This window comes from Oryctolagus cuniculus, chromosome 9, assembly GCF_051225735.1.
Source record: "Oryctolagus cuniculus isolate XC-2025 breed Fujian yellow rabbit chromosome 9, ASM5122573v1, whole genome shotgun sequence".
Taxonomy (NCBI): domain Eukaryota; kingdom Metazoa; phylum Chordata; class Mammalia; order Lagomorpha; family Leporidae; genus Oryctolagus; species Oryctolagus cuniculus.
Window position 1 is genome coordinate 27,779,862 of NC_142875.1, and position 27,791 is coordinate 27,807,652.

The following is a 27,791-nucleotide window of genomic DNA, read 5'->3' on the forward strand; positions in this document are numbered from 1 at the left end:
AGTTTCATCGTTGTAACAGCCCAGAAACAGTAACTACGTTTTAAGTGATAAATGGATAAAGGACTTGTTTTAGATTAATTTGTGGTATTTATTTACTTCATGATTGTTGGTAGAACAATTTCAAATTAAATTTGTGATTATTACAGTCATAAAGCAAATCTAACATTAGCTTATGGCTGAACCTTTCAATCCTTTGTAGTTACAGGAAAAAATCCTGCCTTTCTTTGCAAGGCCTACTTCCTTCTGTTTCATGTGTGTCTAAATTGTTCTCTGTCTCCTTCTGAGAATGAGAATGGATCCTCAATTTGCAAATTTTCATTTTGAAATTGGTGTAAACTTAAAGTATAAAGATATCTTTAGGTCATTTTCTATATCCTCAGTTACTGGTGTCAACAGTTTTTGGTACTGCAATCCTCGGTATTAAAGAATTCCTCATGGCCTCCCTGAGATATGGGCAGAGTGATCCTTGAAACCACTTACTAGTTGAGAATCGCTTTTCTTTACTTTTTTAACTGTAACAGTTTTAGGGATTTTGACACACACACAACATACTCCCATACACATTCATACTAAGGCATGATGTATCGGAAAAGCTTTAAGTATTGGGTAAATAGAAAGGTCACAGATGAATACAAGTTTATACAATTCTAAGACTTGCTTGAAACTGACATCTTTATAAATATACCTCAAGAATTCATGGAAATTATGATTAAAATATGTTTGTTTATTTGGTACAAAATAATTTTAAATTCCTTTATAGCTTGTTCATTATATACTATTTTCATTAATTCTTTTTTTTTTTTTTTTTGACAGGCAGAGTGGACAGTGAGAGACAGAGAGAAAGGTCTTCCTTTTGCCCCTGGTTCACTCTCCAATGGCCACCACGGCTGGCGCGCTGCGGCCGGCGCACCACGCTGATCCGATGGCAGGAGCCAGGTGCTTCTCCTGGTCTCCCACGGGATGCAGGGCCCAAGCACCTGGGCCATCCTCCACTGCACTCCCGGGCCATAGCAGAGAGCTGGGCTGGAAGAGGGGCAACCAGGACAGAATCTGGTGCCCCGACCGGGACTAGAACCCAGTGTGCCGGCGCTGCTAGATGGAGGACTATTGAGCTGCGGTGCTGTTGGAACTCATAGAAGAGTTTGGCAAAGTAGCAGGGTATAAAATCAATGCACAAAAATCAACAGCCTTTGTATACACAGACAATGCCATGGCTGAGGAAGAACTTCTAAGATCAATCCCATTCACAATAGCTACAAAAACAATCAAATACCTTGGAATAAACTTAACCAAAGACGTTAAAGATCTCTATGATGAAAATTACAAAACCTTAAAGAAAGAAATAGAAGAGGATACCAAGAAATGGAAAAATCTTCCATGCTCATGGATTGGAAGAATCAATATCATCAAAATGTCCATTCTCCCAAAAGCAATTTACAGATTCAATGCAATACCAATCAAGATACCGAAGACCTTCTTCTCAGATCTGGAAAAAATGGTGCTGAAATTTATATGGAGGCACAAGAGACCTCGAATAGCTAAAGCAATCTTGTACAACAAAAACAAAGCCGGAGGCATCACAATACCAGATTTCAGGACATACTACAGGGCAGTTGTAATCAAAACAGCATGGTATTGGTACAGAAACAGATGGATAGACCAATGGAACAGAATTGAAACACCAGAAATCAACCCAAACAGCTACAGCCAACTTATATTTGATCAAGGATCTAAAACTAATTCTTGGAGCAAGGACAGTCTATTCAATAAATGTTCTGGGAAAATTGGATTTCCAAGTGCAGAATCATGAAGAAGACCCCTACCTTACACCTTACACAAAAATCCACTCAACATGGATTAAAGACCTAAATCTACGACCTGACACCATCAAGTTACTAGAGAACATTGGAGAAACCCTTCAAGATATTGGCACAGGCAAAGAATTTCTGGAAAAGACCCGGGAGGCACAGGCAGTCAAAGCCAAAATCAACTATTGGGATTGCATCAAATTGAGAAGTTTCTGTACTGCAAAAGAAACAGTCAGGAGAGTGAAGAGACAACCGACAGAATGGGAAAAAATATTTGCAAAGTATGCAACAGATAAAGGGTTAATAACCAGAATCTACAAAGAGATCAAGAAACTCCACAAAAACAAAACCAACAACCCACTTAAGAGATGGGCCAAGGACCTCAATAGACATTTTTCAAAAGAGGAAATCCAAATGGCCAACAGGCACATGAAAAAATGTTCAAGGTCATTAGCAATCAGGGAAATGCAAATCAAAACCACAATGAGGTTTCACCTCACCCCGGTTAGAATGGCTCACATGCAGAAATCTACCAACAACAGATGCTGGCGAGGATGTGGGGAAAAAGGGACACTAACCCACTGTTGGTGGGAATGCAAACTGGTCAAGCCACTATGGAAGTCAGTCTGGAGATTCCTCAGAAACCTGAAGATAACCCTACCGTTCGACCCAGCCATCCCACTCCTTGGAATTTACCCAAAGGAATTTAAATTGGCAAACAAAAAAGCGGTCTGCAGCCTAATGTTTATTGCAGCTCAATTCACAATAGCTAAGACCTGGAACCAACACAAATGCCCATCAACGATAGACTGGATAAAGAAATTATGGGATATGTACTCTTTAGAATACTATACCGCAGTAAGAAACAACGAAATCCAGTCATTTGCAACAAAATGGAGGAATCTGGAACACATCATGCTGAGTGAAATAAGCCAGTCCCAAAGGGACAAATACCATATGTTCTCCCTGATCGGTGACGACTGACAGAACACCAAGAGGGAAACCTGTTGGAGTGAGGTGGACACTATGGGAAATGGTGGCTTGATCAGCATAGCCCTGACTGTTAATGAACAACTTAATACATTATCCCTCTTAGTAGTTTTTTTTTATCTGTTCTACTTAATATGACTGGTTTAATTCTGTAATTATTACACAGTTATTCTTAAGTGTTGAAAATTAACTGAAATGTGATCCCTGTTGAACATGGGAGTGGGAATGGGAGAGGGAAGGGATGTATAATTTGGGACATGCTCAGGGTGACTTGCCCCAAGTGGTGGAGTTGGAAGCATACCAGGGGATTCCAATTCAATCCCATCGAGGTGGCATGTACCAATGCCATCTCACTGTTCCAGGTGATCAGTTTCAGTTCACAGTTGGTCATGGTGGAGGGACTGGGAGTCAAAGGGAGCACATAGACAAGTCTAGTACCTGCTAATGCTAAACGATGGAGTAAATAAAGGGGAGAGTGATCCAACATGGGAAGTGAGATACTCAGCAGACTCATAGAATGGCAGATGTCCTAAATAGCACTCTGGCCTCAGAATCAGCCCTAAAGGCATTCGGAGCTGGCTGAAAAGCTCATGAGAGTATTTCAGGCATGGAAAGCCAAGACACTCTGGCAAAAGATCTCTGCGAGTGAGATCCCAGTGGAAAGAACAGGTCATCAAAGAAGGAGGTACCTTTCTCTGAAGGGAGGAGAGAACCTCCACTTTGACTATGACCTTGTCTAAACAAGATAAGAGTCGGAGAACTCAGAGGGCTTCCATAGCCTTGGAAACTCATGACTGGAGCATAGGGAGATTACTGATGCCATAGACAGGAGTGTCAATTGGTAAAGTCAACAACAGGAGTCACTGTGCACTTACTCCTCATGTAGGATCTCTATCCTTAATGTGCTGTACATTGAGATTTAATGCTATAACGAGTACTCAAACAATATATTTCACTTTGTGTTTCTATGGGGGTGCAAACTGTTGAAATCCTTACTTAATGCATACTAAACTGATCCTCTGTAAAAAAAAAAAAAAAAGAAATTATCAATTCCCAACTTGACTCTCACTGGGATTAAACATGACAATAGGTCTGCTCTGATTTCATCATCATTTAAAAAAAATCATCTATTATTTTTCACTTTATGTTTCTGTGTGGGAGCAAACTGTTGAAATCCATACTTGATGTATACTAAGCTGATCTTCTGTATATTAAGATAATCAAAAATGAATCTTGATGTGAATGGAAGGGGAGAGGGAGTGGGAAAGGGGAGGGTTGTGGGTGGGAAGGACGGTATGGGGGGGAAGCCATTGTAATCCATAAGTCGTACTTTGGAAATTTATATTCATTAAATAAAAGTTTAAAAAAAAATAAAAAAGAAAAAAAAATTAAAATCAATACAGCAATTTAAAAAAAAAAAAAAAAGAAAGTTCATCCTGTGCTTGGATTTCATTACTTTTACACCAAAACAAACTTATCTTTTAGCTAATTTTCAATAAATTTTTAAGACTTTTCTTCTAATTCTCTATAGATATGTATGTGGAGATTGATAGAAATGGCTATATCACATAGATATACAGATCTCTCTCCCTCTCTGTGTACACACACAGATGCAAACACATTTTTATTGAATATAGAAAATTCTAAAATCAGTCAGTCACATGCTTTTGCATTCTGGTAATCTCATTATTAAACAAGATTTTAATTGATGTAATTAATATATTATTCAACTATTTTCCTGCATTAGTAGAGGAGAATTATATTTTCCAAAATGGAAGAATTAAATACTTTATTTTTTACCTTTAAAAAGTGCTAAAATTTGTTTGAAAGGCAGTCAAATGAGAGAGAGCTAGAGAGAGAGAGAGAAAACTTCATTCATGGGTTCATTCCCCATATACCCACAATCCTGGGACTGATCCAAGCCCAAGCCAGCACTTACTCCATCTGGGTATCCCACATGGATGGCAGGGACCCAAATGTGATTCATTACTTTCTGTCTCCGAGGGGATGCATTAGCAGAAAGCTGGATCAGAAACTACTGGGGGACACAAACCTAGGTATTCTGATATGGAATGTGAATGTCCCAAGTGGTGAATTACCCTGCTGCACTACTCTACACTTTATTTTTAAAATCATATTTAAATAAAATATGAGTTATTAAGTTCTGATGCTATGACTGAATGAAATTCATGTTCACATGTCAGTACATACTTAATGGACTTGTGGAGCAGAAAACATAAAAAATTAAGGAAATCATGACTTGAATCGTCAATCACTGAGTAAGAGGACCCAGTGGAAACAACAGACCTCATCACTCATGTTACTTCCCACCTTGTTGACATAAAACCCTAAGATATTATACCACTGTCAACCACAGACTTTAATAATGCTATTGCCGTTGTGAGATGAATGATTATTTGCTTTAGCTGATTTTGCAAATTGTTCCCCTTGTATTCCAAACATCTCTATACTACCATGTTATCATTTACTTTTTCACTACTTATTTTAGCAAGCATTTTGTAAAAACTCCCTAAAATATTGTGTGCCAGTACTTTCATGTTAAAATATCATGAATATTCATTATCCAATAAATATTACCATAATTTGGCACATGAGGGGAAACTCGAGTGTATCATGATATATGCAATTCTGAGCATAGAGTAGAAAGTTCAAGATCTATGAGTCTTCATCATGATTCTTCTAATTCAAACCCTAACCTTGCCATTCTGATCATGTGCCTGCTACACCTAGGTAATGAACCTTTCTGTGATTCACTTTCCAGGGAATTGAAATAGTGTTGCCCTCATACAACTAATGTGAGAGTTAAAATAATTAATTAACATGTATTGGAAGTAGTGACCTCATAAGCCAGAAAAGTGACCTAAAATTAAATTAGTGAATCCATTGTGAGAATAGAAATAACTTCAGAATAGTATTTAACACCCAATGGGAATTCATTTTATTAACTATATAAAAAATCATGTTTTATAGCTCTAATCTCATTTCTGCATAATATTTGGCAATTCTGTTTTGTTTAACAGAAATATTTCCTTCTGAGTATAAGTATCACCATTGATAGTAAATCCCCAAACATCAAAATGCTTACAGAATACACAATTTAACCAAATAGCCATATTTAACTATATGTGTAGTGTTTGCACTTCCAGTTTTACAAATAAGACCATATTAGCATATATTTATGTGCAAATCTTTTTTATCCCTCAAGATGTTTTTCAAATTTGGAAATTATTACTATTAATAGGATCCATTCATTCATTAAATTTGTATCTGTTTTGAGGCTGGCATTTATCTCAGCAATTGGCTGATACTTCCAATAACAGAATAGCAAAGATTTCTGCACCCATTAAGCTAGTAAATCAGGGACAATAATTTATTTCTACATACACTAACAAATGACCTAATTGGCAAAATCTGTATTTTGTCAATAATCTCCTTATCAGTAATATATAAAATATTATTCCCTAAATTAATCTATAGTAGACATTCTTAACAAATAAGCAAAGATCCAACTATGAAGCAAGCAATACAATAGCAACAACATAAATAATAATAATAATAATCCTACCAATGTAAGAAGAGGTAAATCATATATTAGATTGTTTTCCTTTATTTTTTGAGATTTATTTTTTAAATATGTATTTTAATTAAACATCTATACTTTGTAGTTACTAAATTTGTCTGTACACCCTGCCCACTTTTCATTTGAGCAATATAGCATAGTGTATTTGCTACTTATGTGCCCATAAAGAAAAAATATATTTCCTGTTCTTATTTGAAGATGTAAGTAGGAAAGTTATTAGTTTCGAACCATGAGATATAAGGTAGTTAAAACTTCACGTGAAAAAGTGTATCATTACATTTTAGATTATCAAAGATAGTTTCTGACACCACAAGTGCCTGCAATGGCTCTTGTACACATGTGTGATCGGGGGACATTACCAGAGGCAAAAGTTCATGTTTTCCACTACTATTAGTCTGACTGGGAGGATTGATAGTGGATGGGAACCCACATAGGACTGTGATGTGCCCCAAATCTGTCAACATACAACAGGCTCTGGGGTTCAAACCACCAAGTCAGAGCACACACAGGCAGCTGTGTTGGAAACATCTCTGACTCTCTGTGGAAGAGACAGGCTAGTGGGGCAGAGTTGATCCTCTGTACCCTGTGACTATGGTGGAGTCTTGTGTGCTGAGTCTGTGGAAACTCTATGACTGCATGATAGTGTAGCTAGGTTTATGGGAAATCACCATGGGTGTTGCCAGAAGTACAGTGCTCCCAGATTAACTGGGGTAACTTAATGGAGTGGGATCCATGCTCATGCACAGATCCTTGTGTTGTCCATGAGGCAGCACAGGTGAGTTTTGCACCCACTGTGGGCTTACCCTGCGCATTTATCACCTTGGAAGGGAGGAGGTGAGAATGTGATTATGCCAACAGAGGTAATTATACCCTCTCCCCTGCTGACAACAGAGATCTACCATACCAACTTTGTTGTCATCTTGAATACTAGCTGCAACCTGGAGCACTGACTGCCTCCTGGCCCCAGCTAACACACAGTTTTGGATATTCGTTGAAACAACAACCACTCAAATAAACCGCAGAGGCATAGTTTAAAGAAAAAAGACTTCAGTGGAAAAAACCAACAAGTATTTTCACAAATGTCTAAAAATAAATGCAGAAATTCAGAAATACAAACTAGGAAGATAACATGACTTCCTCAAAGGAATAAAACAAAACTTCAATCTTAGAATGGGGAGATGAAGAGATTGATGAAATACATGAAAAGGAATTCAACAAATTAATCATAGGTTACTCAGAAGCAGCAAGAAGGAAATCCATGAGCTAAAGAAATCCATAAATGTCATGGAAGAAAAATTTTCCCATTTGATTAAAATTTGAAGAGAATTCAAACTGAAATATAAGAAACGAAGAATTCAATATTTCAAAAAAAGTATAGTGGGAAGCCTTAACAACAGTCTTAATGTGGCAGAAGAAAGAATATTCATGCTAGAAGACAAATTTTTGGGAATAGACAAAAAAAAAAAAAAAACCCTAAATGAAAGATCTCTGTGAGTGAGATCCCAGTGGAAAGAACAGGTCTTCAAAGAAGGAGGTATCTTTCTCTGAAGGGAGGAGAGAACCTCCACTTTGAATAGAACCTTGTCTAAACAAGATAAGATCATTGAAGTCAAAAGGCTTCCATAGCCTTGGAAACTCATGACTGGTGCATAGGGAAATTATTGATGCCATAAACAGGAGTGTCAATTTGTAAAGTCAACAACAGGAGTCACTGTGCACTTACTCCTCATGTAGGATCTCTGTCCTTAATGTGCTGTACATTGAGACTTAATGCTATAATGAGTACTCAAACAGTATATTTCGCTTTGTGTTTCTATGGGGGTGCAAACTGTTGAAATCTTTACTTAATGTATACTAAACTGATCTTCTGTAAAAAAAAAAAAAGAAAAAAAATAAATTATCAATTCCCAACTTGACTCTCACTGGGATTAAACATGACAATAGGTCTGATCTGATTTCATCATCATTTAAAAAATCATCTATTATTTTTCACTTTATGTTTGTGTGGGAGCAAACTGTTGAAATCTTTACTTAATGTATGCTAAACTGATCTTCTGTATATAAAGAGAATCGAAAATGAATCTTGATGTGAATGGAAGGGGAGAGGGAGTGAGAAAGGGGAGGGATGCAGGTGGGAGAGACGATATGGGGGGGAAGCCATTGTAATCCATAAGCTGTACTTTGGAAATTTATATTCATTAAATAAAAGTTAAAAAAAGTTATGGGATACAGCAAAAACAATGTTAGGAGGAAATCCAAAGCAATTGGTGGCTACATCAAGAAATTGGAAAGGCACCAAATAAATAAGCTATCATTGCATCTCAATTACCTAGAAATCACCAATAAACCAAACCCCTAATTAATAGGAGGAAAGAAATAATTAAAATTAGAGAAGAAATAAATAACAACAGAATAGACAACTAATAAAACCACGGCAAAAGAATAAACAAGTAAAATAATAATAACAAAACGACACAGAAGACCAATGATATGAAGAGCCAGTTTAGTGAAAAATAAACAAATCGATAAACCATTGGCACAACTAATCAAAAAAGGAAAACAAGCTGACTTGCCCCAAACGGTAGAGTTAGAAACATACCAGGGGATTCCAATTCAATCCCATCAAGGTGGCATGTACCAATGCCATCTCACTAGTCCAAGTGATCAATCTCTGTTCACAGTTGATCATAATGATAGGACTAAGAGTCAAAGGGATCACATAAACAAGACTAGTGTCTGCAAATACTAACCGATAGAATAAAAAAGGGAGAGAATGATCCAACATGGGAAGCGAGATACACAGCAGACTCATAGCATGGCGGATGTCCTAAACAGCACTCTGGCCTCAGAATCAGCCCTTAAGGCATGCGAATCCGGTTGAAAAGCCCATGAGAGTATTTCAGGCATGGAAAGCCAAGACACTCACTCCGTGAGTGAGATCCCAGTGTAAAGAACAGGTCATTAAAGAAGGAGGTACCTTTCTCTGAAGGGAGGAGAGAACTTCCACTTTGATTATGACCTTGTCTAAATGTGATCAGAGTCGGTGAACTCAAAAGGCTTCCATAGCCTTGGCAACTCATGACAAGAGCCTAGGGTGATTAGTGACAACATAAACAAGAGTGTCAAATTGTTAAGTCAACAACAGGAGTCATTGTGCACTTACTCCTCATGTAGGATCTCTGTCCTTAATGTGTTGTACATTGTGATTTAATGCTATAACTAGTACTCAAACAGTATTTTTCACTTTGTGTTTATATGTGGGTGCAAACTGTTGAAATCTTTACTTAATGTATGCTAAACTGATCTTCTGTATATAAAGATAATTGAAAATGAATATTGATGTGAATGGAAGGGGAGAGGGAGTGGGAAAGGGGAGGGTTGCGGGTGGGAGGGACGTTATGGGGGGAAGCCATTGTAATCCATAAGCTGTACTTTGGAAATTTATATTCATTAAATAAAAGTTAAAAAAAAAGAAAACAAAAGAAGACCCCAATCAATAAAATCAGAGGTGAAACAGAGTTGTAACAAAGAATACCACCAAAATAAAAAAAATCATCAGGAATTAATACAAACAGCAATATGCCAACAAATTTGAAAATCTAGAAGAAATGCTTAGGTTCTTAGACACATATAATCTATCATATAATCTATCAAAATTGAGTCATGAAGACAAAGGAAACATAAATAGACCAATAACCAGACTGAGGTTAGACCTTCCCAGCAACAACAACAAAAACCCAGGACCAGATGGCTTCACTGCTGAATTCTACCTGACTTTTAAAGAAGAACTAATTGCAATTCTTCTTAAGCCATTCAAAATAATTGAAAGAGAGGGAATATGCCCAATATGCCCAAATTCCTTTATGAGGCCAGCATCACCTTAATTCTTAAACCAGAAAAAAAATACACAAAGAAAGAGAACTATAGACCAATATATCTGATGAAGATAGATATAGAAATCTTCAACAAAATATTAGCTAATCAAATCCAACAAACATCAGAAAGATTGTTCACCTGGGCCAAGTAGGATTCATCCTTGGTATTAGGGATGTTTCCATTTCACAAATCAATAAATGTGGTTTGTCACATTAACAAATTGAAGAATAAAAACCATATGATTATCTCAATGGATGCAGAGAAAGTTTTTAATAAAATACAACATCTTTCATGATGAAAATCGTAAGCACATTGGGTATAGAAGGACCAATCTTCAACACAAGATGACAATTTATGACAAACTCAAAGTCTCCTACTGAATGGGGAGAAGTTGGAAAAATTTCTATTCAGATCAAGAACCAGAAAAGAATGTCCATTTTCACCATTGCTATTCAATATAGTTCTAGAAATTTTAGCCAAAGAGAAAATATGTGTGTTTAGTTTTTTAATTCACAATTTACATTTGGTTTCATTTCAAAAAGCATTTTGTAAGTTTTTTTAATCTATGCAGAACTTACTGATGTGCAAAACAAGTACATTTCATTGTCAAAATACAGAGAGTGAGTCTATATTTTTACCAAAGCTGATTAAACTCATAATATTTAGAAAAAAAAAAACTACTGATTTTAACCCTACATATAATTTAACTGCTATTTTCCTTGAATACATTATTAAATGTCTGAATTTAAAATGCTTTATCTGTTAAATGGATAATATCTATTTCACATCATTAATGTCAACATGAAAATTAAGTGTATGCTGAATAAAAAAAACTCATTAAAGATTTATTTTATGATTGTGTAATTACTCATATTACTATTTAACTGAATGATCCAAGATTGTAACCACAAAACAAGTGTGTACTATTCTTTCATTCTCTAGATATAATAGATTGAAACCTCAGGAAATTTATTTTAGAAATCATATATTTCATAATGAGTTCTTCCAGTTCCTATGTGTTTTTACAATGGGGTGTCCTATATACACCACCCAAAAGAGCTTGTTAGCTTGGTTCACCTTATTCTCTGTTTTCCCTACCTTTTCCAGTTATGACTGTAATTATGTATTTCCTGATATACACATTTGAGAATTTTCTTGTTGGTGTGGATCTTCAATACCACCTTAATTGCTATTCAGAATGTACTTTTTATTTAATTCTTATTAAATTTTTACTAAAATTTCTCATACCTATGTGGTACATAAAAAGGCTACATCAAGATACCCTACTAAAATAGTTGCATCAGCTACAACCATCATATTCTGATAGGAATGTCAACAATATTTTTCCCTCAGTTTACTCTCATATCTAAATGCAACAATCAGAATAAAATGTAAAAGCAGGTAGCTGATATAGTCATAATAAGCCATCCTCATCAACTGATGCTGTTCTTTTAGTGTCATATACATCATTTTGTACATTATAGATATATATATATTATTATTTTAAATAATTATTTATTTGAAAACAGAGTTACAGAGAGAGAAAGAGAGAGAAAGAGAAGTCTTCCATCTGCTGGTTCACTCCTCAAATGGTCAAAATAGTCAGGGCTGGGCTGGGCTTGACTGGGCCAAAGCCAGGAGTCAGGAGCTTCTTCCTGGTCTCCAAAGTGAATAAGTGGATGCAGGGGCCCAAATACTTGGACCATCCTGTGCTGTTATCCTGGTCACATTAGCAGGGAGCTGGATTGGAAGTGCAGTAGCTGGGACTCTAACCAGTGCCCATATGGGATGCTGGCACTGCAGGCCATTGCCTAACCAGCTGTGCCACAGAAGCAACCCCCAAAATATCTATTTTTAGTATAAAATTCAATGTGTTAATAATATCATGTTAATTTTCTCCCTTATTGCCTTAGCTTTATTATTATTTTGAGAATAATATCTTTACAAAAGGAGTATTTTGAATGGAAAATGAAAATTTGTGTAAAGCTATTAATGAATATTTTAAGAATTTAAAAAATTCAAATACAACAAAAATGTATAAACAATTTAAGTATGATAAAATTTCAGGGGCCAGCACCGTGGAACAGCATGTAAAACTGCCACCTGCAGTGCCAACATCCCCTATGGGCACCGGTTCGAGTCCTGGCTGGTCCACTTCTGATCCATCTCTCTGCTATGGTCTGGGAAAGCAGTAGAAGATGGTCCAAGTCTTTGGGCCCCTGCACCCACATGGGAGACCCAGAAGAAACTCCTGATTCCTAGCTTCAGATCGGCACAGCTCTGGCCATTGCGACCAACTGGGGAGTGAATCAGCCGATGGAAAATCTCTCTGTCTCTCTGCCTCTCCTTCTCTCTTTGTGTAACTCTGCCTTTCCAATAAATAAATAAATCTTTAAAAAGCATTCACATTTTCAGTATTTTATAATTTACACTTACACCATTATCACTGCTGCTATTTAAAGACACTGATAATAGAGATACATTGTATATAACTACTTCTATTTTACAATAAGAAATCATAAGACAAAAACTTTTCTTTCCTTTGATTAATTTTATATTTTTCTAGCATCTAGACTATTTAAAAGGTTATGTAGGTATATGAATAAAGTAGTAGAGAAATTACAGGGGACAGAGAAAAATATGGGCTTCAAAATGCAAAACTTATTTTGAATTACCATGATCTACCACTTGTGAAAATTATATTTAATCTCCCAGGCTGTTTTCTAATTCATAACAGATGTACAGTACAGAGTTTCCATTGGTCTTTTATGAGCTCTCAATAAAAACAAGCAAAACAAGCAAACAAAAAGTAATTCTATGTAAAATTCCATTCACAATATTGGCACATGGCACAAAATCTCAATCAATAACATTTTTGCTTTGTCAACTTTTTTATGTTAACCACAGCCACATTGATCTTAAACACTTCCTCTACCAATAAGATACACACAAACACACACACACACACATACACACACACACACACTCCACTTATTGGATCCTCTTTTGGAATACTCCAAATGTGAATAATTAAGGTCTCAGAATACCAGATTTATTTGTACATAACTTTCTCTTCGAGTTTTCTTTTCAAAGAAAGTTTTCAAGCTAGTACATTAAACTTAAATCTGTTTTCTAGAAATAGACAAGATGTATGATTTTTGAAAAACTAATAGCTATTTCTTCCTTCTTTCTAACCTAATAGATATTTAACAACTGATAGATCTATTTTCAATAGTGCAGAATGCTACCTCTTCAACCCAGGGTAGAAAATAAAATTCTACATGCCTCCAGAATGGTTCCCTATCTTTAAATTTTTCTTAATGGCTTCCATGTGAGAAAGGGATTACACTTGCTTTGTTACCTTATGTGGAAGAGATGAGATGAGAATGGTAATGATTTAGCTAACCTCTTCACAAGTGTGGATTCCATGTTGTTTTACATTGTTTCTAACACCTATGAAACGTGTTAAATGTATGTTATCACTAGTTCAGAATATATTTAAGCCTTTTTCATGAACTAGATATTTTATAAGCTTTTGTACCTATGGAATACATGAAATCTGTTCTCTCTCTCTCTATCTCTCTCTCTATATATATATATATATATTAAAAAAAACTAAAAATCTTTGAAAATCCGGAGAGTTTTTTTGTGTTGGTTTTCCTCCTTTTTCTGAAAGGACAATAAAGCAGAACTGGTGCCATGGACTTTATACAGCAAGTGAGCAGGTTTCTAAGATCAAAGAGTGGTTGAGGTCAAAATCTCAATTATGCTTTGTCCTGAAAATGGTTCTTTCTATGTATAAAGTGAAGGGTCTTGGCAGGATAACATGATAGAAGATTGGGCACTTAGTGTCTAGGATCTATTTTTCTTTGGACAAACAGAGTGCTTCACTCTCTTTCCTTTCTGCCAATCTTCTTTTCACAAGGACTAAATTACTGAAATGGAGAGTAAGATGTTTAATGTTTGACTCTCAAGATTCTAAATGTACTGGCAATTTGCCATATTGAAGTTATGACAACCACTGGCCATGCCTTTAGCTAAATCAATATTTTTATAGAATTATTTTTGTACGTATTTTTATCCTGAGCCTTGCTAAAGTACTTATTAGAATAATAGTGCTCATAATTTCAATTATTCTAAAGAATCTGAAGTTACTATCCTTATATTATCTTATAAATTGCTCATTAAAGAAATTTAGTAGCACTTTCTCTTGAATGAATTGGAAATACAAAATTAAGGGATTCATGGGACAGGTGTTTGATACAGTAGTTATGATGCCAGCATTTCATATTAATATGACTAGCTTCACATCCTGGCTCCACTTCAGAGCCAAACTTCCTGTTAACATGCCAAAATGCTGACACCAACTTTGAAGATGTTACTGGCCTTTTTCTGTATTTCTAAAATAAATATAAACTAAGTTCAATTTGTAAAGCCAGTTGGGGTAGGTATTTTAGCCCAGTGGATTCAGTCATGCTTTGAACACTCACATCTCTTATCAGAGCAAAAGAGTTGGAGTCTAGTTTCAACTTTGGCTCTAGGTTTATTTATTACACACTCTGTAAAGCAGCAAATGATGGCTCAGGTACTTAAGACCCTTCCACCCACATGAGTGACATGAATTGAGTGCCTAGTCTGTGGCTTCATCCTGGCACAGCCCTAGCTATCGTGGTAATTTAGGGAGTGAACTAGTGGATAAAAGAATTCTCTCTCTCCCTCTCAACTCCTTTTTCCCCCAAAACATTCACTTTTGTTAAGGTAAATTTTAAATTATGTGCATCCAAGATGTCAATCAAAGCACAGAAGATATTGAAAGTGTAAAAGGCTAATAGTTGCTCACCAGGCTAATCCTCCGCCTGCGGTGCCAGCAACCTGGGTTCTAGTCCCGGTTGGGACGCTGGTTCTGTCCAGGTTGCTCCTCTTCCAGTCCAGCTCTCTGCTGTGGCCCAGGAAGGCAGTGGAGGATGGCCCAAGTGCTTGGGCTCTGCAGACCAGGAGGAAGCACCTGGCCCCTGGTGTTGGATTGGCGCAGCACGCCGGCTGTAGTGGCCATTTGGGGGGTGAACCAACGGAAGGAAGACCTTTCTCTCTGTCTAACTCTGCCTGTCAAAAAAAAAAAAAAGATAAATATAGAAAGGGGAGGCCAGCACTGTGGCCTAGTAGGCTAAGTCTAAGTCTCCATCTGCATCATCAGCATCCCATATGGGCGCAGGTTTGTATCCTGGCTGCTCCTCTTCTGATCCAGCTCTCTGCTATGATCTGCGAAAGCAGTAGAAGACAACTCAAATGCTTGGGTCCCTGCACCTGCATGAGAGACCTAGAACAAGCTCCTGGCTCCTGGCTTCAGATCAACTCAGCTCCAGCCATTGTGGCCATTTGGAGAGTGAACCAGCAGATTAAAAACCTTTCTCTCTGTCTCTCCATCTTTCTGTAACTCTACCTCTCAATAAATAAATAAATAAATACATCTAAAAAATGTAGAAAACAGTAAAGCATTTTCAATTGGAAGTAACTGAGACAGGCATGTAGCCTTCATTAGTGTGTATAAACCTACAATGAAATGTTCATAATACCTATAATGAAATGATTTAAAACAATATTAATTGGTTATTTAGAAACAGCTAAAGTAGGAATGTAAATCATTCCAGGCACTGTTGAAAATACTGTGAAAATTCCTGAAAACACTAGAAATATGGACAAATGTTTGGCTTAGCAGTTAAAATACTAGTTAAGACAAACACATGCCAAATCTGAGTGCTTGGATTCAGTCTTCACCTCTGGTTCTTTAACTGCAGCTTCCTCTAATGGAGATTTTTGGAGGCAGTGGTGATCGGTGGAGTAATTCAGTTCCTATTACCCAGGTGGGAAATCTGGGTTCAGTTCCCAGCTCCTATCTTTGACTGCCATCTATTGCGGGCATTTGGTGAGGAAAATAGCATATGGAAGTTCTCTCACTTTTTCTCTAACTCTCAAATAACTGTTACATGATCCAGTACGCCCACTAATGGGTGTATATTAAAAAGACATGAAATTTTTTTAACAAAGAGACAACTCTGGTTGGTGCTGTAGCACAGTGGGTTAAACCACAGTCTACATGGCTGGAATCCCATATGAGTGCCAGTTCAAGTTCTGGATGCTCTACTTCCAATATAGCTCCCTGACAATGTACCTGGGAAAAAAGCTGAAGATGGTGCAAGACCTTGGGCCTCTACATTTATGTGGGAGACCTGGATGAAGCTTCTGGTTCTTGGCTTCAGCCTGGCTCAGTCCTGGAAGCTTTGGCTATTTGGGGAGTGAACCAGAGGATACAAGGTTTCTCTCTCTCTTTCTCTCTCTCTCTCTCTCTCTCTTTCTCTCTCTCTGTAATTCAGATTTTTCCAAATGAACGTATAAATCATTAAAAAACAAAACAAAGAGATACCTGCACCACAGTCTTTACTGAAGTAGTACTCACAATAACCACAAATGGAATCAATCACATTGTCCATCAATAAATGAATGGATAATGAAAAGGTGGATGGGTAGCATAGTGGAATAGCTAATTAAGCCTCCATTTATAGTTCTGGCATCTCATATACGCACTACTTTGACTCCCGACTCTTGGCAGTTCCACTTTGATGCAGCTCCCTGCTAAGGCACCTGGGAAAACAAAGAAAAATGGCCAAAGTCCCTGGGCCCTTGCACCCATGTGGGAGACCCAAAGAAAACTCCTGGATCCTGGCTACGGGCTATCCAGGTTGGACAACTGCAGCCATTTGGGGAGTGAACCAGTGGATGGAAGATCTCTGTCTCTCTCTCTCTCTCTTTCTCTCTCTCCCTCTCCTTCTGTAATTCTTTAAAATAAATAAATGATTTTTAAAAAGAAAGGACAGAATATATACACAAAGAAGTACTATTCAGCCATGAAAAGAATAAGATCATGCCATTTGCAACAAAACTCCCAGAATTAGAGAATATTATAAGTGAAATAAGCCAGACACAAAAAGACATATATTTCATGCTCTCCCTCATATGCAGAAGTCAGAGTAAACACATCTGAAAATAGTAATTCCTAGAGGCTGCAAGGGGTGAGTGTGTGGGAGATGGGGAAGAGACAGTTGTATAATAAATAATAAATCCGAGATAAATAGAAGTAATACGTTCCTGGTATTGCACAGCACAATGGGCATTAGTGTATAGCCAATAATAAGTTATCATGTATTTTGTGTGCAAACAGAAGAGAGGAGATCCAAGGCTCCAACCCAAAGTAATGTTAATAAAGGAAAAATAGTAACTACTCTGATTTGATCATTCCCCAATTATATACATGTATTGAAATGACACACTGCATCACATCAATATGTATAATGACTGTTAATCAAAAAATCTTAATGTTAAAACATTTATAACTGATAGTATTTGAAAGCTTAAAAGAAATTGTGACACAAAGGACACACTAAACTACCTTAAACCTAACTTAAATTGTCAACAAGATAGGAAATCCATTCTAAAAGATTATAACATATTGAACATATCGTTGTCATGACTCAATTCACACATAGTCTGCCCATCATCATCGTCATCATCACCACCACCATCATCATCATCATTTGGTATCTTTGCTAGCTTGTGGTTCATTTCCTGGATTGCGAGTATGCGCCATGGGACAGACTGAATAGAGAAGCTCTCTTGTTCTTCTTTTATGCTTTTCATTCCATTCTCCCAATGATTTATGTTTCCTTTTTCTGTTAAACATTCTCCAGTGTGTTTTTTTTTTTAACACTGAAGTACATATTTCATCTTTAAACTCGTCTAGCATACTCCTCGGATTTTTTGAGGTCCCACTTCAAAATCCACATACACTGAAAAATCAATGTGGTAAGGAAAAGTAATGAAATAAAATATTTGGTATGTTTTTCATTTTTTACAACTTGACTCTTTTATCCCTTATAGCCATCCTGCAATACTACTAAGAAAATATTCAGTCTTATATTTTATTTTGATTATTTAGAGATTTTTTCTTTAATGGTCATAGTTATTTTTATTTTATTTTTAAATGTGCATTGTTTTCATTTAATTGAAAAGAAAATGACAGAGATGGAGAGGACAGAGAGAGAGAGAGAGAGAGAGAGAGGATCCTCTATTCCCTGGCTCACTCTCCAAAGACCAGTAACAGCTAAAACCCAAAGGCAAAAGCCAGAACTCCATCCAGGTCTTGCACAGGGGTGGCAGGCGCCCATGCCTTTATGTGGTGACTGCTGCCTCTGAGTCCTAGCAGAACTGGATTGGGGGTTGAGGGCGTGGTCGAACTGGATACCAAGCTCTGCTATTTGTGCTGTGGGCGTCCCGAAGAGCAGTTTAATCCACTGTGCTACAATACATTCTCCTGGAGTTCACTTTAAATGTAAAATGTTAAATTCCATATATTCTTTATTGTCTCAGTGGAAAATCAGCGCTATAATCATCGTTTAGTGATTGGGCATTTTCCCATAAAGTTTAAGTCCCTAACTTGGATGTTCCGTATCAGAGGAGCTGAGGATTTCAGGTTATACTGCTTCTAATTATGCTTCCTGCTAGTGTGCAGCCCAGGAGGTGGCTGACGGTGGTTTAGTGCTTGGGCCTCTGCCATCCATGTGAGAGAAGTAGGTGGAATTCCAATATATGGTCTAACTGGGCCTCGCTCTGGCTATTTCAGGTATTTTCAGAGTGAACCAGTGAATGGAAGACGCGTCTCCATCTGTCTCTTTACCTTTCAAACAAAAAATGAGCTTTAAGAAAGCTCTACTTAGCGATGGAAAAAGCTTTTAAAAATAAAATAAAACAGGGCCGGCGCCGCAGCTCACTAGGCTAATCCTCCGCCTTGCGGCGCCGGCACACCGGGTTCTAGTCCCGGTTGGGGTGCCGGATTCTGTCCCGGTTGCCCCTCTTCCAGGCCAGCTCTCTGCTGTGGCCAGGGAGTGCAGTGGAGGATGGCCCAGGTGCTTGGGCCCTGCACCCCATGGGAGACCAGGAAAAGCACCTGGCTCCTGGCTCCTGCCATCGGATCAGCGCGGTGCGCCAGCCGCATTGCCCCGGCCGCGGCGGCCATTGGAGGGTGAACCAACGGCAAAAGGAAGACCTTTCTCTCTGTCTCTCTCTCTCACTGTCCACTCTGCCTATCAAAAAAAAAAATAAAATAAAAAAAATAAAATAAAATAAAACAGATCAAACATCACTTCAGTCCATCAGAACCTTTAATTTCAAATTTTGAATGTCTAATATCTTTCTTACAAATAATCTTTTTAGAGGGAGTCTTAACAAGTTTATGAAAATCCAGCCTCCTGAAGGTGAAGAAGTTTCTGTCTACTGAATCATCTAATTTATTAGCTTTGTCGTCACAATTTAGGATGCTGTCATTTATACATGCGAGCAAGTAGATGAAAAGAAATGTTGGTGTGAAATGTAGTTTTTCTTGAAAATAATTTTTAATTAATTATAAAAATAAGCAGGTTAAATACATAGATTTTAAAGGAGATATAATGCTAGAAACAAAAACTGGATAGATCATAAAAGTTGAATATTCAAAGCAGAACTATTATATATCATATCGCATGTGTGTAAGCATATTTGGGTATGTAATATATATGCTTTACATATATACATACACATATTTGTTATATATTTATGCATTCATTTGTTGTTACAAGGATCTTTAAAAAGTTCTGGAAGCTAGTTAGCTGGTTCTTGTGGTGTCCTTTCTATGAAGTGTGGTGCTGGTGATGGTCAACAGGGGAGGCAAGTCAGGAAGGGAAACTAGTTTTAAAGTGAGGGTGAGCTCAGCTCAAGCTGGAAGCCTTAAACTGCAGCCAGACTCCTGTGAAAATCAACTGACATTTATGTCAGTTCTGTTTGCCGCTGACTTTGATGCAGCAGGGATGTTGAAGAAATTGGACCCTTGTCTATGTTGATAAATGCTCTCACTGAACCTGAGAAGCTAAAACAGGAGCCAGTTGAAAGTGAAGTTATTACAGGCCCTGCCGTGGCCTCAGACCAGTGACATAGTCAGCAGGAAAGCAACACCAAGTGAGAACTACAAAGAGGCTTTTGCTTAGCTTCTCTCTCACAATCTCTGGCAAGATCTGTATTATGAAAGCTCTGAGAAATCAATATTTATGTGTTAAAACAGGGAGAAGTATCTTAACTAAAGAGAATGTCAACAGAGAGAGGGAGAGATCTTAAAACTGACCCCTAAGATACACCAAGGATTGTTGTATGACTTCTTTGTAATTGTTTCTAATTAATTGTTCTAAAGTTACTTTTGATTGTGTTTGAATTACAGTCAGAGGGGGGAATAGTTAATTAAAAGTCACAGAAAGAGACATACAGACATACACTAAGAGAATATTTAGTCATCTTGTTTATTAGAATTTATTTCAAAATCAAATTCAGTGAAAATGCATTCCGTGCCAGTTCTCATCTTCATTACACCACCTGTGATCATTTCTACTTTTGTATCTAGAGCATTGCATGATCTCCAGATATTTTTAATCAGAGGAGAGAGAAAAATAAAGACAAATCAGTATAAATTATGATAATGAATAATTAAATTTGGAGAAATTATGCTTATATAGAGTAATTTCTAAAACAAAGAAGGTTAGGGAAATATTTTTAAAGGTTATATGAAATTCTAATGCACAGGCAAAACTCTTGGCAAAAAAATTGTTACCCTAGCAAGGAGACTGAAGAATTTATAGCTTATGGAAATTGGATTTTACCTATGAAATCATAATTATTAAAACATGAAGGGAATAGATTCAAAAGTAAGAAATTTAGCTGCTGTGAGATTCTATCCTCAGTCTGTTAGCCTATTCCCGAATGCCTGCACTTTTGACAATTTTGCTACTCATCTCCGCATGGCCTTTGCTCCATAAGAAGAGATGCACCTGCATTTGATACACACCTTCTGTCGTTGAGCTTTTGCTCGTTGCAGGGCTCTTCTCCCTTGTGTGCCTGGAATATCCTGATGCCTCTGGCTATTTATTCCCATTTTCTTTACCACTGTCATTCTGCTTGCATTCTAAACCCATGATTTTTACTATTTTTATTTCTTGCTCTCCATGTTTTCTGGGACATTATATCTGTATTCTAAATGTAGACTCCAACTGTATTCTGGACATCTTCCTGCCAGTACCCGCACAGCGAGCCAAAATATCATAGGCCAATGTTAACCAATCACCAATTTCAGTATTGGAACACTCCAGCCTAATCTGTTTCCTCTAATACCACTACGCTTGATTGGAGAACCATAAATCAACTTTTACTGTGTCTTCGTTGTTGTCAGCACATAGAATAAATCAGTCCAATACATTTTATTTTGTAGAGATTAGTAATTTAAAGACAAGAATATGATAAAGCTAATTACCATGTCAATTAAATGAATAAATAACTGAACTCTACACTGAGAAATTGTATATCAAATTCCTAATCATCTCCAAGTCACTATTCTTTTAAAATAAGAATCTATACATAGAGTAGAATTCAGGATCTCCACATACAAAAAGTTTGTAGTATATTTTCTGACTCAAGATTTCCTGTTTATGATTTTATTATTGTTTTACAAAATTTCATTGTTACTACGCCAGTCTGCTAAAAAATTCCCCAACTAGTTCTACTGATTCTCTCTAAAACACTTTAGACAACTATCTATGATATATCTAGCATTATTTTTGTATATGATATGCTATAAAGTGTTCCATTGGTTATCATTAGCCATGTTTAATAGTCAAATAGTCCTATAAAGTCATCTAGTATCTCATTTCTTCTTTCCTAGGATCATCTCTTACCCTGCCTAAATTGTAAACTATATTATAATTCTATTTTCCTAAAGCAATTCACATAAACAGTAACATATAGCATATGTGCCAAATTACTCTCTACTTGTTCTTACATGAATTAGCTCAATATTTTGATCTTAATCTTCATGGTAGTAACTAAAATTACACAAGTAAGTAATTTTGCAAGGGTTACACAGCTGTTGTATGTATGGCAGGCCTGGACATTGAACCCAGGAAGACTGATCCACATATAAGCATTCTAATCGTTCCATTATATGGCCCCCCACTGTACTCATCAATCCCACTCATTTTAACCTAAATGCAATAACCTTTCAGAAAAATTAAGTAAACAAAAGAATAATGTTTCATTTGCAGATTTATCCAACTCATGATCAATTTTTTAAATAGTACAGGTTTAACTTTCAAAGACATAGAAATAGAATCCTCAAAGAGAGCGATTTCAATTATTTTGTTCAATAGAAAAAGTAGTTTAGAAAATGTCAGACACGTAGGAGCCACCCAAAACCACATGTTAGGTAAACTAATGAATGAGTAAAGAATGAATCATTGGATGATTGAAAATAGAGCTTATCTAATAGTAAGGGACGGCTTCTTAACTTTGAAATAATCAAAGATGTATTTAAAGTTTAAAATATCTTGGAAGAATTTTAAAGTTTTACAAGCTTACAGACATCTTGTCTTAACATAAACTTGGATGATTATTTTCTGAGCTTGATCATTTACATTCCTTCAGTATACAATGATTCAGCAGTCTGTATTGTAGTATCCATTCTAGGAATAGAGAATATAAAGATATTTTTATTCTTAACCTACATCCCACTAAGTTAAATATGCATGTATTTATTTATAATAAAATTATATATAAATAAATGTCATTCTCATTAAACGAATTTAAGTTTCCAAGTTTCATTTAGGTTCTTCTTCATACCCTAACTGGCAAAACAGATTTATGTACGGTGTTCAGTGCCAGCAAGAGCTGTTAGCAAAGCCTCTCATATGTTTGGGATCAAAAATCAGATAGCAGGTTTCTGGAACATGAAGGTGGCAGAAGACATTATCGCTGAAAATGATCTGGGGATTTCAGATATGTGCTTTTATTGTATTCATCTTGGGTTTTCCAGATAGAATGGACAAGGTGTTTTAGTAAAAAGGAAACTGGACTTGGAAGACAAATTGATTCTGGTTTGAATCACTTTCACTCTCTGACCTTGGCAAGAAAAAGACAGGCTTGGATGAGGTAATGTTTAAGGTTCCTCTGAGCTCTAATATATTGTGGATGGACTATGATTTTAGTTTGTAAATGGCAGAAAGTCATTATTTATCTTCTATGTGTGACTGATTTGTGTTCCTGTGTATATGCATACACATAAGTGTAGGTAGTAAGTAGATTAGTATTTGACTGCGGTTTTTTCTTTATATTATACTTTCACTGTCAAAATAAACAAGAAAACAATTAATGTAAGCGACTGAATTCCAGATCAGTTAATGACTTTCCAAGCTTTTAAATAACACGTTTATTCATTATAAACAATTGTCAATATTGCCAATACTTTTTACAGACTATTTTGAAATAATTATTTATATCTATTTGTTTTTTTTTTTCTTTGACAGGCAGAGTTAGACAATGAGTGAGAGAGACAAAGAGAAAGGTCTTCCTTCTGTTGGTTCACCCCCCAAATGGCCACTACAGCTGGCGCGCTGTGCCGATCTGAAGCCAGGAGCCAGGCGCTTCCTCCTGGTCTCCCATGCAGGTGCATGGGCCTTCCTCCACCACCTTCCAGGGCCACAGCAGAGAGCTAGACTGGAGGAGGAGAAGCTGGGACAGAACCAGCGCCCCAACTGGGACTAGAACCCGGAGTGCCAGTGCCGCAGGGCAGAGGATTAGCCTAGTAAGCCATGGCACTGGCCTACTTATATCTATTTGTAAAGTAAATAAATTGCCACATATTTAGTGTTACATTTGTTATACTAAAAATTACTAACATCAAGCCATTCCTCTGTCTTCATTTTGAAAGAGTTTATAAATTACTTTAGCAAATGTATATTTCATTCGCAGAACTAGAGAGCAAAGTATCATCTTCTGACTAGAATATACGAAACACTCAGTTTTTAACCTTTTTTTTTTCCTATTGGGTAGGTGTCAAAAAGGCCAAAATGAATCCTAATATCAAAGGGAAAAATATAAGACAAATTCAGAGCTGGGTTTAGAATTAATCAGCATTTCATCAATGATTGATAACCTATAGTCAAGATTAAATAGCGTGGATGTGAATATCAGAAATAGGAAAACCAATGAAATACATGCAACGTTACTATTGTCCTGGGATTAATAATTTCCATTAATGAGCATGGAGATTTAATAAGTTTTCTCATGAAAATTATTATGGTAAAGAACAAGGTCACTTTCTCTTCTAGATGTCCCCCAGATTTTAAGGTGCTTAACAAACAATGCTGTCAAAAAGAACTGATAGATGTTGCCTGCATTGGTTTTCCTTCAGGACTTCCAGTGGTCTGCACTGTTAAGTTCAAATATTACAAATATTAATTCAGTGTGTCATATTCTTGACTGCTACCTCAAAACATTTGCTGTTGTTTGTAAACTTATTCTGAAACTTTTACATTGTAAAATAATTCTCTTAAAAATACCAAATAATCTGGCAATGAACTGAATCTAAATAAAACCAAAAGTCTTCAAAGGTAAGCAAGCATAAAAATGCTCACAATGTAAAAATATTTTACAAAATAGTCCATTTTTCAATTTCTTTGTTTTGTGAGGTAAAATCATCCAATAGTCCAAGCTTTGATTTGTATCTTTCAACTATCTATGTATCTGTCAATTACACACAAACACACGTGAAAGTACTTAAAAATTTTCACAAAAATGTATTTAACAGGTAAATTTATTTGGATGCAAAAATATTTTAAAATCCATGTATATAAATTGTGTTCAAAAAGTTATCAGAATATACATTTTGCAATCAACAAAAGCAAGGATTTAAAAATCTCTACAACAAAATAAACTCATCTCTTAATTTCATTTTTAGATGATTTTTAAAAATTATTTTATTTTATTCATTTGTAAGTCAGAAAATGCTACACAGATGGGCAAACATAGGTATCTCATTTTCTAGCTCATTCCCCAAATGCCAGCAACATCTAGGGATGAACCAGGTAGAAGTCAGGAGCCAGAAATTCCATTCAAGTCGCCCCATGGGTGGCAGGAACCTGAGTCCTGGAGCCATCACCAGATTTTTTTTTTTTTTTTTTTACAGGCAGAGTGGACAGTGAGAGAGAGAGAGACAGAGAGAAAGGTCTTCCTTTGCCGTTGGTTCACTCTCCAATGGCCACTGCGGCCGGCGCGCTGCGGCCGGCGCACCGCGCTGATCCGATGACAGGAGCCAGGAGCCAGGTGCTTTTCCTGGTCTCCCATGGGGTGCAGGGCCCAAGCACCTGGGCCATCCTCCACTGCACTCCCTGGCCACAGCAGAGAGCTGGCCTGGAAGAGGGGCAACCGGGACAGAATCCAGCGCCCTGACCGGGACTAGAACCCGGTGTGCCGGCGCCGCTAGGCGGAGGATTAGCCTAGTGAGCCGCGGCGCTGGCCCCATCATCAGATTTTTATGAAATATTGTTATTGTGAAAAAAATATGGCTGATAAAAATTTTGCACCAAAATAAATTTATCTTTTAATTCCATTTTCCATGAATATTTTAATGTAACCTGACATTATATATGTATGTTTAATTTACATTTATATTTATTTTATTCATGAGGTTTTATTACAGTGACTTGTATATCTTATTTTTACTTTTAGTATCTAAAAAGATCTTGTTACACATGTGCTTTGATCTTGCTAGCCCTCTGATCTTCCCAAACTCACCAACATGGAATGTACGATAGAATTGCTTTCCAGGGCTAACCCTCGCACCATCCTCCAACTCACTTGTGTTTCTGCAATGCGGTTTGTCATATTCTTTATCAAGAGCAGAGTTTACCTTTTCTCAAGTTGAAACTGGATAGATTTTGTAGCTACATGAACAGCATACACAGGTAGGTTTTGTAGCTGCCTTGAACAACAGAAACAGATAGAAGTGACCCTGTGCTAATTCTATGTATAAACTTTGGCTGACCTGTTAGCTTCTTTTTTCTGCTCATTGAACACCACCCCGAAAAAAAGGGGATTGTCCTAAGACCACTAAGCTTTGAGAAACACTGTTCACATGGAAAGGTCCTGGGAGATAAGATACCCTAAGACCACTGGGTGGGAAGATGGAGAGAAAGTGAATACTGAGAGATAAAGGAGGAAACCACAAGGGAAGGGGGAGCTCATTCTGCCATGACAGGTGACTCAGCGAACATTAGAGGCATCACAGGTAAGCCTCTCCGACTAGCACTTTCCAAATTCTTTATCCTTAACTTGTGAGCAAATTATAATTGGCAATAGTTTGTTACATAGCATAGGTAACTGAAACAGACTGATTTGAAGATAACAAAACTAACCCTTACAAAACAGACTAACTTTCAAGTCTCAATCCCTGACATTAGAAGATTCAGGCTTCATATTGTCACTTTATGTTGGGTTGTGTTAAAAAAATAGCCAAACTAAATTTAGTAGAGTTTATTGGAACAAAGAATGAGTCATGAATCAGGCATAACTCGGAAGCAGAAGAGGTTTAGAGAGCTCCAGTCAGCAATGTGGGCAGTGAGCTTTTAGAGGCCAGACACAAAAGCAAAGTAGGGAAATACCTTAAGTTCCTACAGCTACGTATCGTCCTTATCTGCAGAGAGTATAATGGGTTGGCTGTAACTCAGCTGTCTGTTATACTGCTAAGATAGGTTTCAGTTTATTTGCTTAGGAAGTTAGGTTGCAGTTTGCTATATGGGAACTCAAACTATGGAGGCAAACTCAGGCCAATGCTCTCCTACTTACTTAATTTAACAAGAATCTGGCTCCCGGCCAAAAGAAAACAACAACTGTGTATGATTTTTCAGGCTTGGCCATAAGCATATACCCAGGCTTTATCTGGCTGACCTCACAGGCGAAAGTCTCCCACCCCATACCGGGCTCCGTGCACAGCAAGGGCATGACAGAATCTCAGGTTTCAGGGAAGCATCAGACTCCCTGTCACATACCTGCGCTCCTAACACGTCGTCTACATTCTGCAGTTTTGGTCCTAGGTCTTCCTCAGGCACCTCTGCGAAGGACCCTATAAAGGAGGAAGGAAAAAACTTGAAGGCAGCTTCCTTTACCCTCAGTCTCTGGCGCTGTTCTTCATCTCGCCTTCCTTCCTCACATTCGCGATTTCAGGGCTGGCAAAACCCGAGGAGCCTTTGTTGTTCTCTGGACTCTCTCCAGGGTGAAGCAACCCCCTGCCCACTTCTGTCCCTGCTGAACCCTTGATCAGTGCAGGTTTCCTTTCGGGAAAAAGGAACACAGAAAGTTGGAGCCCTCCTTGGTTTAGCCCCTTGCTTATAACATTACCTTAAGTGGTAAAAGGCTTGAGGTTACTTTTCCTTCTGGCTTATTTAAAGTTATTTAAAGTGACAACTGACAATCCAATTCTCCCCAGCTCAGCTGAGGCTGTTATACATGCTAATGGTGAATACTGCCATTTATATTAGTGCATGACTGCTATGTTATGCTATGATGATTTTATTGAAACACCAATCCCCAAATCGTGAAAACCACAAAAACTTACTTCT

The 27,791-nt window shown here is 37.2% G+C and overlaps 1 long non-coding RNA gene across 1 annotated transcript in view; it reads right to left on the reverse strand.

Annotated features, from left to right (window-relative positions):
* LOC149124532 (uncharacterized) overlaps window positions 1–27,574 on the reverse strand; it is a 37,733-nt gene extending 10,159 nt beyond the window's left edge. Inside the window, exons 1-2 of the long non-coding RNA XR_016213726.1 lie at window positions 27,222–27,574; window positions 15,116–15,378 (exon numbers count right to left, since the gene is read on the reverse strand). This is a non-coding gene — a long non-coding RNA (uncharacterized LOC149124532). The remainder of the gene's footprint in view (window positions 1–15,115; window positions 15,379–27,221) is intronic.
* Window positions 27,575–27,791: the final 217 nt, after the last annotated feature.